Consider the following 14,573-nt stretch of genomic DNA (forward strand, 5'->3'; position numbering starts at 1 on the left):
ATTTTCTCTTTGTATAATTCATTATAACGGCATTAGTGAAATTAAAGATGTGAATTATTTTTCTTAAACATTATCATTAACACTATTAAGGGCAATTAATCTATAAAATATACAAATACAAATATATAAATATGCATAAACAAATAAACAAATGAATACAAATGAAGGTATACAAGCAACAACTTTTTACATGTGTCATTTGGAGAAAATTTCTTAAAAAAATCAAAAAGAAAATGAAATATATTTGTTAAGAAATTGACCAGTGTACCAAATTGCATAAGTAATAAAATAAAAAATTCTATAAGAAATAATATGTTTATTTACTAATGAAGGTTATGAATTTTCAATATTAATGAATGAGAAATAAATTTAAAACTAGAAAAGCAAAAAAAAAAATCACACAATAAAAACAATTAATTTCATTTAAGAAAATATATGGTAAAAGTTTTACTAGGATTGGGTTTCATGATTCAATTCAAAGCAAAACACTAAACAATATATTTCTAATTCCTTTTCTAACATTCATACATTTTGTAACAAATCATAATATCTTACCAACAAGTTTAGACTGAAATAATAAAAACTCAATGTCTAGTAATTTTTATCATAAGTTTGCATTAATGATCAAGTTCTGATGTTATGAATGACTACATGTTTCACATCTATGGGTAGTATGTGAAATATATTAGTTGTTATATGTCAATTAGGTTTTCTAAACTATCTTTAAATCAACAAGTACTCACACATATGCAGTCAATAATCATGTGTTAAAATAAGAATAGACATAAGAGTGGTGGAAATTCACAAAGAGTTAAGAATACATTACACTCAACCACCTTGAATGAGGTAGTTAGTTATTCTTAAACATACTTAATGTTAAAATAATGATGAAAATGAACACCTCCAACATTCAGAATGCTCTTCAACTGTTAAGTGTTTTTGGGTCAGGTAGGTCAGGTGTCTTTCTCCTAAACGTGTGTTTTGACCTTTGCCACCCTCAATTTATAGATTTCTCGCAACTCGCAGCTCGTTGGGCGACTTTATTCGTTGAGCGAGTTACCCACAATTCGCTAGCCAAGTGGACATTCACTAGGCGAGTAGCTCGAATTGGACTGAGCCTACAACTTTGTACATTATTTTGTATTGGAGTAACCAACTTTATAAATATATCCTCTTGGTGATATCTTTGATAATCAAATTCTGTTAATATTCTTCTTAATTTTTTTGATATTTCCTCTTATCTTCAAAATATTAAATATGTGAACTAAATACTTATCTTTACCAATTTTAGTAAATAAAATTGAAATATCGAAAAAGATAATAATAAAAGATAAAAAAAACAAAAATAAAAACATGATAATGTCAATTATCAATATTTTAACCAAGTTTGGAGATTAAATGGTTAACATGATTGTCTTTAGTTCTTACACGTAGTTCTTCTAGTATCCTTTTTCATGTCAATCCACACACTATTCACTCTCTTCTCTCGTATCCTTTTTCATGTTTAAAAATCCACAAAATCTTCTATAACACTAGTCTCATTGTTCTTTCTTTCTTTGCCGAGCATATTCTCTATCAATATGTCATCCACGTCTTGCCTCTCTTCTCTCTTTCTTGTTATTGTACTAATATGGCAACCTAATTTCATTCATGCATTTCAAGATTTTTTTTTTTTTTTTGCATTTATGATTTTAATTTTTTTTGTCTTGCTTCCCTGATTTGCTTTGGTTTTTTCTTTGGGATTCATTATTGTCACTTTATCTCCTTCTTTGTGAAAAACCATATTGTGGAATCATGATCTCCTTTTTTTCTCACATTATTTTAGTTTTCTGTCCTTTTCCATGAAAAAATCTTATTTATTCGAAATTTGAAAACCTAATGATGTTCAAGCTTTTCAAATTTCATTGAAGCAATGTTGAAATCGGAGTTGGTCAACACTCATGGGATGCTTGCTTTTCCCTTAGTGATGACTCCTACTTGTGGTATTCACAAGGTCATCAACACACTACCTCTTTTAGTTTCCTAACTTAATCAATGGAGAATCCAGAAGATATAATCATCAGAAGAGCTAGAGGCAAGTTTAGTACCATCTGCTTGCAAAACCATGCATGGAAAACATCTTCTACTACTTTCTTTTTGTTAAAACTAGATTATGTGGTAGTTGTTAAGCTTAATTTATTCAATGAAAGAATCACTTTATATAGCCAGTACAAAAACATAGAAAAAGCGTAAAAAATGGACCTATGACTAGATCATGGCTATTTCTTCTGAATAAACAAATCAACAAAGAATCTTATTCATAAAGAATAGGTTTATTAAAAACTGACTAGAAATAACATGTTCCACATACAATGACATTCTTCAAACAAACCCTCCCTTAAACTGAACTATTATTCAAGAAAAACAAAGTCAATTTATTCCTTCAATGTTACATATTCCAAGTCTTTCTCTCAATTTCACGAATACTTCAAGTTTCAAGGCCTTGGTATCAAGTAGTTGATCCTTAGTAACATAGTGCACTAATTCAACTTCTCCTTGATTTGTCAATTCTCGAAGAAAATGAAATTGAACATGAATATGCTTACTCTTACCATGCATCACAAGATTCTTTGACGGTTTAATTGTTGAGCTGTTATCACATAATATAATGCACTTACTTTGCTTAATCCCCAATCTCTGAACTACATGTATCATCCAAATACTTTGAGCAACACAAGCTACTGCAGAAATAAATTCAATCTCAATGGTGGATAGAAACACCATTATGAGTCCATCTTCAAGCTAGAACTCCATGTGCATGAGATGAATGAGTCTTTGCATGAATGAAAGCGTGGAAGCATTGTAGAAAGGAGAGGAGGAGGTTTAGTGATGGTGATTTGTGAGGTTCTTAAGTGAGGTTAGGCCAACACTCAAGGGGGACTCTAGCCTAGGTTAATTCACAAAAGCAAAGTCTAGAGTCATCTTAACAAACTAACTTTACTACACTCATGAATCAATTTTACATGGCTTAGAGTTTTCTATTTATAGAAGAAAAGGAGAGCAAGGTGTCTTCAAAAATGGGAGGAAAAGTGATCTAGAAAATTGAATTTTGGAGCCAAAAGAAGTCATGCCACAAGTTTGACTAGCCACATAAGCAAGTCACATGTTCCATGCTTGTAGGCCCACAAAAGAGAGCATTAACTCTAACTTATTGTCCAAGTTAGCACTCCAAATTAGGGTTAATGTGTCTCCTATTCTCAAGCCCAACTCTTTCTAGGCCCAAACTCCATTCTAGGTCCAAATACATGGTTCAAAGAAAGCTTTATACTATTGGGTCCAAAATACAAAGCCCAAAAATAAACCATAGCCTAATAGTTACAAATACAAAGTACTAGACTAGGTCTTCCCATCCTCCTTAGTCCAGATGAACTTTAACTTGGGCTTGTCATGCTTAGAGGAGGTTCAGTCTTCTTGTATCCTCCTAGTCATAACTCTAATTATAGGCTCATTGGCTAGAGGCATGTCGTCACACCACAGGCTGCTTTTTCAAACTCCAAACAACTAAACCATTTGACATCTTAAAATCATTCCCTAAAGTACTCTTTTAGTCTTTAAGGTCTCTAGCATAATCATTATCACAGAAAGATACCAAATGTTCACCTCCCTCTCTTTTGTAAAACAATCTCGGTTTAATGGTTCCTTTTAAATAGCATAGGACCTTTTTCACAACTTTTTGATGCATAATCGTCGGAGCTTACATGAAATGAGCCACCAGACTCACAACATACATCAAGTCTGGCCTAGTGGAAGTTAAATACATAAGACTTCCCACCATTTGTTTATAAGTGGTAGCATCAACCTTCAACCCTCCATCATCCTTTTTGAGCTTGCACCTTGGAACAATTGGATTTTTGACAGATGAACAATTTTGTAAACCAAATCTTTCTAAGACTTCGTTAGCATAATTCTTCTGACAAATGAAAATTCCATTTGAAGTTGTGTCATTTTTACACCAAGAAAATGTCTCATGTATCCTAGATCGATCATCTCAAATTCCTTTTTCAAAGCTCTTGAATTCCTCGAATATTTTCTCACTATTTCCTATAAAGATGTTGTCATCCACATACAAGTTCACGATAAAAACATATGCTCCCCCTTCCTTCTTTGTAAACAAAGTGTGATCACTCGTGTTTATTTCAAAACCTTCCTTGACAAAGTATGATTTTATCTTGTTGAACCATGCTCGAGGGGCCTGCTTAAGCCCATAGAGATCTTTTTTGAGTTTATATACTTTGTCTTCTATACCTTTTACTTGAAATCCCTTTAGTTGTTCTACATACACTTTCTCTATTATATCTTCGTGTAAGAATTCACCATTGACATCAAATTGATAAATTTTCCATCTGCTACTAGTTGCAATGGTCAAGGTTAGTCGAATGGTATCCCATATTGCCACGGGGGCAAATATCTCAGTGTAATCGATTCCAGCTTGTTAAGTGTACCCCTTTGCTATAAGACGAGCTTTACATTTATCTACTTCTCATTTTTCATTTAGCTTGGTCTTAAATACCATTTTAACACCAGTCTTCTTTGCTACTGTTGGTAGATCTGTTAGTTCCCATGTTCCATTTTTCTCAGTTGTTGTAATCTTAGACTTTATGGCATCCTTTCATGCTTGACTTTTGGATGCTTGCTCAAATGTGGTGATTATACTTAGTGCATTCTGTATATAAAGTTTTTTTTTTTGCGTCACTGCACAAATTGACATATACATGAGCACATTGAAAGAAATCATGTCTAATATCACAAATCATTTCCTCTAGCCGCTCACCCATCTCTAAATAAAATTATTTTGCTTCTACTTTAGACACATGTACACTTGACATGTCTATTAATTCACCATGTCATGTCCACTGTCAGATTTTACAGAGGGGGTTTCACTGGGGAGAACAACACACCCTCGCAGAAGCTGCCCAACCACGAGTACTCATTTTCTGCCCTTTTCTGTACCGCCGTTATTCTTAACGAGACACGCTTACCTGGAACCCTTACCTGGGACCCTTGCCAGGAAGACTTTCGATATTAGGACCATACTGCACTCGTCTGAGCCGGTTTTAACCATCAGCTCTGATATCACTTGTTAGGTTTATAAGGAGGGTTTCACTGGGGAGAACAACACACCAATGAGACCTGAGCCCAACCACATAAGACACTGACACCACTCTCAACCCAAAACCTTAAGACAATGGGTTTATGGGCCTTGATCCTTATATGGTTCTCTACTTTCTCAATTTTGGTCAATGTGGGACTTAGACTCACACTTGGATTCCTAACAGTCCACTTTGTGTAGCTTTGCAGGAAACCATCAAAGATCATGCTTCTGAATACTTTAGTTGGCAATTTTCTCTCATTCAAACAATTAACACATGGGGAATAAATCTTTTTTTATTGTCTGAAACATTCATCTTTGCAAAAAAAAAAATTCTACTATACTCTCATACTCATTTGTTGTGCATATAAAATTTATCCAACTCTGATCCATTGTTGTGCATATAAACCAACACCCCTGCTTTTAGTTAGAGTTAAAAAATAGCCAAACACGCAGTCCAATCTATGAACTTAACCCACCACCAAACACCCACACAAATAATTAATCAATGGATTGGGTTGTTTACACCTCACTTCAAAATATTAGATTGGAAACATTCTCTCTTTTTATGTAAAAGAGGTTCTCTTATGTTCATAGTCAACATAGCTATTATATGTTGCTAATTAGTAAAAAGTCATAACAATTTAAGAGAATAATATCTCATTGTTAAACAGTCCTATTAATTAGGACTCGTACGGTGTCCATTTTTATTATGCTACAAATTATTTGATGATTATGATGACCACTAAAAATACAAAACCTCTGGTGTAAGATACCATCCAAGGCATCACACAACATATAATATCCTATGTCACACAACATCTAAAAATAGATATCAAACAGATCAAAGACACATTCAAGTAAATAAGCACAACAACAAATTAAACAGATTTCACAACATATAAGCTGAATTTGAAGAAAAGAATCACAGTGAAATTTCATTATACTATGCTTCAAGAAAAACACGAAAAACATAGAATAGGTTCAAACTTACTTGGACTATGCTTCACCCAAACCCTAAATAAGGATAAAATTTTACCAATAATGAAAGATGACCACCACCATAGGAGAGTGCGAGAGCGCGAGAGGAAGAAGGGAATGCACAATGAGCATCACCAAAGCACCATAAAAAGAGTGTGAACAACTATTACCCACCAACGATGAGCCACACCAACACTCACAAACCTTTTCTAGCAATGACAGACAACCATAGAAGAGTACGAGCACCACCAACACCACCATAAGAAGAAAGGAATGCATGACCACAACCAACACACCCTAGCCCAAGAGTGAATAACAACAATGACCACCAGCGCAACCACCATGATAAGGAACCTTGGACGAACAACGCCAGAGGAAAAAGCGAGAGTGTGAGAGGGAGAAGGAAAGAAATATTTGTACTATGAAGAAGTGAATGTGAAATGTGGGAATGACGTAAGAATAACATTTCATTTTTATACTGGGTATAGTAACTAACCGATATAGAATAACTTCTCCATTATTACAAAATTATTGCCCCCTTTCATTTCTATATCGGTTTGAGGTATAACAGGTATAGAATGTGTTTCTTTCAACAGTTCTATCCCAATTGGAGTTATAACCGATATAGAAGTTGTCGTGTTATTTACAAAGTTGTCACGACCTTACTTTTATACCCGGTGGATTAAAACAAGTATAATATTGAGGTGTAAAACGTATTTTTTGCACTAATGTTTGTTTATTGGTTCATAAACATATATAATGTCACAACTAAAACGAAGAATATAAGATTTAATGTGAGAGACATATGACTTGTTAATTAAAGGAACTAATAAGTAAATAAATTAACAATAAATGAAGAATAGAAAAATAATTGGGTTAAGGAGGAGCAATTTCCAGATAATGATCGTTGCTTGATGGATCTAGCATAATAATAGACTTGATATCAATAACTAACATAGACTTTATATCTATATAAATCACTAACACAAATAGGATATTTTCTCTCAATCCATCGAGTAAAGAGATAATAAAATAGTAAGTCATAGGGAGTAAATATGGATTATCATTCATCTGATTGGATTCTTGAATACCGAAAAAATCTTTCATAAAGAGAAAGTGTTAAAATGATTTCATCTTATTGAATTTTTTGAATATTAAAGAATAATCTCTCACGTAAAGAAATTTACGCATACTTTTCTTTTTAATACATGTGAGAATCACATCATTTTAAAATACTATTTTAATTTTTAATATTATAAAGCTATTTGAAAACTGTTGTTATACCATTCTTTTAGATTATACGTATATATTTAAATAGTAAGAGATTATGTTAGTTAAGTTCACACACATGAGACCATGTGTCATATTGAATTCTTGAATAATGTTAAATATCATTAGATTTTCATTATACTTTTCTCTTGCAACATGGAGAATATGAATGATACGTTATATGTAATAAAAGAACTATTACATGTGATTGTTTTCAAAAGAGGAGAATATATGTGCCAAATTATTCTACAGTGGTTTGTTCAATTGTTTGTAGAAATAAGCAAACTGCAACATGCAAATTTCAGACGAGTTAAAAATACTAATTGTAATGTGAAATATATATATATATATATATATATATATATATATATATATATATATATATGTATGTATGTATAGGTATAGGTATGTATATTCAACAAATCAACGAGGACTTTTTCTTGTGAGTAATAAGACCATTAAAATCAAACTCAATTTCAGCATTTAAACATAGAAAATACCAATTACATATAAATTTATGGTTTAAAATAGAACAAAATCAAACTCTGTGGATTTGAAATAGGTGCTAAAATGAAAATAAAATAAGCCTAATTAGTTAGAAAACAATATCTACTGTTTTTTAACATATAATCAGTTTAACGAAATATTTTTATAGTTAAACGTAAAATTACAAAATATTTTAATCTTTACTAACGGATTAGACCCTATTAATTTCCATCAAGGACACAATTCTCTCTTTCAAGTGTTTCCAAACAATTATATTAATGTTCACCACGAACTTTTGAATAAAATTGTCTCGTGTAAATTATTAAAATTTATACAAAAATACAAAGATTCCCACATGATGACTTTTTTTAAGAAAATATAAATTTATTATATGTAGTATGCATAACCTTATTATATATTATATGCATAAAAACCGTGCTGTAGATGTTAATTTGTTTTATCGTAACTCCTATGATAACAAAAATACATTAATGTAATTCTCATTAACTCTGACAATAATCAATTTATAAGTGCAACAAATTTTGTAAGACTTTCAGAAAAATAAAGTATACATTAATTAATAGTCAAAGAACATATATTCCCCATTCACATTATTATATGCTCTATTCAGGGAAGTGATTATATATGTAAATAAAAATGTCAAAGAAACATAAAATATACTAACAGTCAAAAGGTATATATATATATATATATATATATATATATATATATATATATATATATATTGCCTTTTCACATTATTATTAGGATCTATTAGGGGAAGTAATTAAGTGCTAAGTTCACACCAGAGAAAATGTCATTGATCCAAATGTTCAAAACAAAAATATATGGTAACATAATACTAAATTTAGTTGAATTGTTCGAAAACAATTGAATTGTTTAAAAAAACTAAATTAAATTATTATATTAATTTTGTTTTTTAAAAAAAATAACTTATCTTTAAATAAGATTATTTAAACTAATCTAAAGTGTAACTTGTGAGACTGGCAAATATAAAAATTCAAACAATTCACATAGTTTAAGTACTTAAAAATAGTTCAATTTGATTTAATTTTTTAATTCAATTTATATTATTTTATTTTAATCCATGAATTATGTTCGTATGTATAAAAATATAAATAAAAATACAACTTCAAATGGTATAACAATATATCTAATCTAGTTTTACATCAAAACTACATGTTTTCAATCTTGAATAATGAGAAGATTATTAAAAAATATTTTATTTTCACGTTAACTTACAAAATTATTCTCTCACACGAATATTTTTATTTTTATTTTATATCTCTTTGAAGTTAGTTCATTCAACTCAATTTAAATTTTGAGTACTAATACATCATATCAAGTTATTGAAGATATTTTCAAATCCAAATTTCAATTTTAATTTGTTTAGATAACAAATCTCACATGTATTTTTTATATTTTTGTGCCTGGCATATATAATTACTTAAATTTCATCCTTTTAAATTTTTTTAGAATCATAAGCATATTTTATTAGAGACCATCTTACTGAAGTTAAGTAGGATTATTTTAAATGAATTATTTTAAATGAATGATATCCCACTTGGAGTATTTAACACAACAATTGTATAAAACTTGAAAATGAAACTTTGAAATTGATTAAGATAAAACAATCTCGTTTTAGTTCCATCTATGCCCAGTGTTAATAACTTGTTGTTTATATATGTTTTTTACACTCTAATATATTTGAAATTTTCTTATGTTCCTAATAATTGTTTTTTTTTTTTCTTATTTTTGTATTTCATTCATTAATTGTTTAGCTTAATTAACTAGTTATTCAAATATTTAAACTTTTTCTTTCAATATATAGATAAAATATAAAACCATAATGTACACATTACAAATATCAAGCGGGGATAGCTCAGTTGGGAGAGCGTCAGACTGAAGATCTGAAGGTCACGTGTTCGATCCACGTTCACCGCATTTTTAATGTTTTACCAATTTAATCTGAATTGAGATGTGTGATTTAGACCAAAAGATAGAAAACATAAATCTTAAAGATAAAAATAGATTAGAATTAAAAACATTTTTAAAACTAATTTACTTATTTTCCTTTTTATTTTAATATTTGCATTGACTTCTTTTGTCATTTTTGAGTTAATGTTGACTATCCCATGCAATAGTTAGTTATTAACAACATTCTTAAATTTAAAATTTTATAAATTTATTAGATAATATTTTATTATTTTAGATTCATAATTAAAAACATTGAGTCTTTACTTTTTTTTCCTATTCCGATATTTAATCAAAGATGAAAGCGGGTAACAATTTGATTTGGATACTGTATCCTGGTAAAATAATTACACAGAGGAGATTGAATTATTCTAGCACACAATTTAATAGATTCAATGGGATCGATCCAATAAATGTCAATAAATAAATATCATAAAATAGACGCACATAGAAAGATAACTTAATCTAAATGCTTTATTTATGGGATTTTATTATAAGATTTCAGCTTCTTTATAATTTATAAAGAAAATAGAAGTGCAATAATTAAATACACTCACAAATTTTAAAAAGACACAATATTTAATACAAAAATTCACGTTCAATTATTGCTTTAACATGGAATCAACCACAAACACATTACTACAAACAAAACTTTTCTCTCAGAATTTTTTTTTTCTAACATCTTTGATAAGAAAAAGATAAGGGTGTACCCAAAAACAAGACCAGACGAAGTCCTAATGCAAGTAGCATGCATCATTCTTCATATTGTATATCATAAAAGAAAAACAAATTGATCAAGTTGACTAGGTCAAGAAAGAGACCCCATGTTTGACTAACCAAAAAAAAAAACTGAGACTTATAAACACTATAAATACACATACACACTTGTCAAGGTACAATAATCAATCACAATATATATAAGAGAGAACAATAATCAATCACAATATATAAAATGGCTTCATGCTTTGAGTTCTTCCTTTCACTCAAGTTTGGCAAAAGGGCAAAGGGTTTCCTTTGGAGGACTACCAAGGCTCAAGCTCAGCCTCAGCTGCTTAAGGCACCAAAATCATGTAAGTTCAATCATTTTCTCACTTTCATGGATAATTTTATGACTAAAAAATATGTTAAGATATTAATTTAGAAACCAAATTTCTAATTTAGAAATAAATTTTTTTAGTGGTCAAAACTTAGATAGTTAATGTTAGTGACTGATTTAGAGAACAATTTATAATAAAAATTATTTTAGTTATCAAATGATCAATTATGATTTTTTAAACTATTTTAGTTACCAATAATTTTTAATTTATAAATTAGTATTTAAATTGATTATTTCTTAATGTCTCGGTCTTTTCACGTTTATAAGAATTGTTTGTTTGAATGCTTGAATTATCATGCTCAAATAAGAAAAGTTGTGTGAAGAAAACTTGAAAAGTGGAAATTGTATATGTAAATTAATATCATGATCATATTGGTGGAATCTACTATTAAATGAAATAACATGCAACTCAAATATAAATTTATCCACGATCATTTATAGATAAGTAGGTTTTTTCCATTAATCAATTAGAAGATTATAAAGACAATATTGGATTAGATTCATTTATTAAATTTTATGCATAGTTGTTATTTATTTTATCGTTTTTCAAAATTAAATGAATATTTTTATCAAAACTAATCCAATCATTTTTTTCCATAATTGAATCTTTTTTAATTTTTCTACACAATTTTCTCTGGATAGTTTTAAAAGTGTATTTTTCAAATTTTCAAATATATTATTTTTATATAGGATTTGAATGTTTATTCAAAAAAATTGTGAAAAATAGATTTAACTTTTATCAAATAAATAAAAATGGATCAATTTTTTTCGTTAAATTTTTAATAAATCAAAAATAGTTTGGTGAATTTTTTATTTGACATATTATAATTCATTTAAATTGATTCGGTTTATCTGATTTTTGCACGGTTAATCATTAGGGATGACAACGGGTTGGGTACGAATATTGTCTACCAACAACCCGACTTGTAAAAAAAAATTTTTGACCATTTACCTGTCGGGTACCATTTAAAAAATATCAATGAGTATTTTAAAATTTGTGGGTATCCGTGGATACCCATGAATATTTAAAAAAGAATATTTTATAATTTTTTAAAGTAAAATGTAAATAAAATTACAAAAAAATATAAAATTAAATTAATTTTAATTTAATTTAATTTAATCTAATAAAATATAAATTAAAATTTAATTTTAATTAAATTTAACTTAATAAAACATAAATTAAATTTTACTTTTTTGCAGATAACGGGCTTCCATGAATAAAGATAATATAATACCCGCACCCGACCCGTTTATAAATGAGTATTAAAATATTCACTATATGTGGATAACAAATACTTGCATGTATCAACTATCCGTCATGAATTTTATCCGTAAATAACATCGGGACCACGAGTATTTTTGTCGTCCTAGTAATCTTGTATAATTTATTATTTTTAGTTTCTCGGGGTTATTTGTTTATATATGACTATACCATTATTAATTTAGTTTTAAATTGAAGTATCTATTTGTTTGTAATTTGCAGCGGTTCCAGTTGAAGAACGAGACCTTCCATGGGATCTACCAGGACATAATTTTTAAAACAAATTACGTTCATCATGATCAGTGTCTCTCTCATGATAAAAGAAGTGTCAAATAAAAATAGAGAAAGACTCATAGAATATATGACATATTAATGAGTTTTTATCTTTTTTATTGAACACTTTCACTTATGTATTACATCATAATTCACCACTATGTTCAGTCTTTTTAGATGTATTATACTAATCCAACACTTGGTTTTCTTTTCTTGGTTAAGTTTAGTTCTATGTTGAAGAAACTTTTCAGGTCATTGATATTTCAGTGAAGTTGTTGTTGTTGTCTTTTATTTGGTGAAGTTGTAATAATTTCTTTAGTCAGTTAGTATATGAAAGTGTTTTGGTAATTTCTTGAACATATCTTTTATGTATTTATTGTTGTGAAAGTTATTTTTGTAGAGTTCTCCTTCCTAATAATTAGTAGATTTATGTTTGAATCACCAAAGAAAAAATTAATTATACTCTCTACAATACAAGATTCAAATAAAAGGTAATGTTTTTTAAATATAAAACTTAATCATCATGTCTCTTTATTAATATTTTTAGACTAAAATATTCCTAATAAAAATAACGAATTAGTAACGTTGTTCGTTTTCGAAAAGAGTGTGAATTTAAGAGATATTTTTTGAAATCAACTCAATCACTTAATGTTAATGAATTAGGTAGCATAAATAGAAAAGGATTGTTTTACAATTAATTCAAAATAACAAGTCTTTATTTATATAAATATATTTATTTTTCAAAATGTAAAAAATTCTTGATTTGTAAAAGTATAAGATCTATAAAACGTTTCTTAACACATACGATAATGACCAAGATTTTCCAAACAAAAGAAAACATTTGGAAATTCTAATATCTTTCTTCACCCGAATAAAATTAAAATAGATCATAATCATAATCTTACATTTTTCATTTATCTATTTCTTTTCCTCAAAGCTTATAAATATTTTTCCCAAAACTTCTTAATTAAAATTTTATTAAAACTAAATTAAATATTTAACTGTAACAATATAACATTTCTAAGAAATTAAAAAGAATGTTGAAAACTATCACTTTAATCCAAGATAAAAATAAATTATAATATAAATAATAAGAAGAAGAATATTTTTTTTTGACAAAACTTATGGTTCTATTTCACCCACCATACATAGTAAGTGATAAAGTGACGATTTTGTAAATAGGAAACATTTGTGTCGATTTAAATTTGAAGCAACATAAAATTAGGCCATGAAAGAATGAGTGCTTACAAAGAAGCTTTGTCGGAGTATTCTTTTTTTCTTTGTTGGAAGCTTTGTTTTTTAGTGGACCGAAGAGCAAGAACAAAAAATGGGATGCTTATGTAAGGTTCACTTATATTTTTGCCTTAATGTTTAAGGGTTGCCCCAAATCAGTTGGGCTTAGGGTTGGTCCATGGGGTGTCCAAAGCCCCTAAAGCAATCTAACCTCCCTCATTTATGTCACTTTGTAAAAACAGTACCTTCCTTACTCTCCTTTTCTCTCCTCAAAAGCTCTGCTAGGGTTTGGAGTTCATTCAGATTCAAGTTAGTTCGACCACGTTTCTGCTCACGTAGGTTGTTCGTCAACTCATGCTCTTTCGGTCTAGTTTTCGTGGTCACTGTTAAGGTTTCCGTAGTAACCTTATGTTCCATTTGTAATAGTGTTTCCAGCTCATGAATCCGCTCCGAGAGCTGTCGTACTCCCTTGCTTGGGTGTTGGGGTATTCTGGTAGCATATTTTCAGGTAAGGGAAGTTAGGGTTTCGTGTTTAAATGCATTTTTGCTTGCTTTTCAGCTCTGCCTTGTGTTTTTCATGATTGTATGGCGTTTAAGTTGATATGAACATGCTCTATGCTCTGCTTTGGATAAAAATCTATATTGGTCTGCGTGAACAGTGGCGGAAATCTAATAATCTCGCCTAAGCGAGGGGCTCTCGCCTAAGCGAGAGTATCAGAAACCCCTCCCAGGTGTTGCGCGAGCTGTCGCTCAGGCGACAAGCTCTTGTTTTGAGCGAGAGTCCATCTCGCTCAGGCGAGGAGGTCTCGCCTAAGCGAGAGAACATGACAGCACCACTGTTCCACTTTTCG

At 29.5% G+C, this 14,573-nt stretch overlaps 1 long non-coding RNA gene and 1 other non-coding gene across 2 annotated transcripts; both read left to right on the top strand.

Moving 5' to 3' along the window:
- The first annotated feature begins 9,756 nt into the window (after positions 1–9,756).
- On the top strand, positions 9,757–9,829 carry TRNAF-GAA. The gene has a single exon. It is a non-coding gene; the product is annotated as a tRNA-Phe (tRNA).
- Positions 9,830–10,757: 928 nt separating this feature from the next.
- LOC114182428 lies at positions 10,758–12,848 on the top strand. The gene is made up of 2 exons (XR_003604088.1): positions 10,758–10,929; positions 12,439–12,848. It is a non-coding gene; the product is annotated as an uncharacterized LOC114182428 (long non-coding RNA).
- Positions 12,849–14,573: the final 1,725 nt, after the last annotated feature.

This window comes from Vigna unguiculata, chromosome 4 (assembly GCF_004118075.2).
Source record: "Vigna unguiculata cultivar IT97K-499-35 chromosome 4, ASM411807v1, whole genome shotgun sequence".
Classification (NCBI taxonomy): domain Eukaryota; kingdom Viridiplantae; phylum Streptophyta; class Magnoliopsida; order Fabales; family Fabaceae; genus Vigna; species Vigna unguiculata.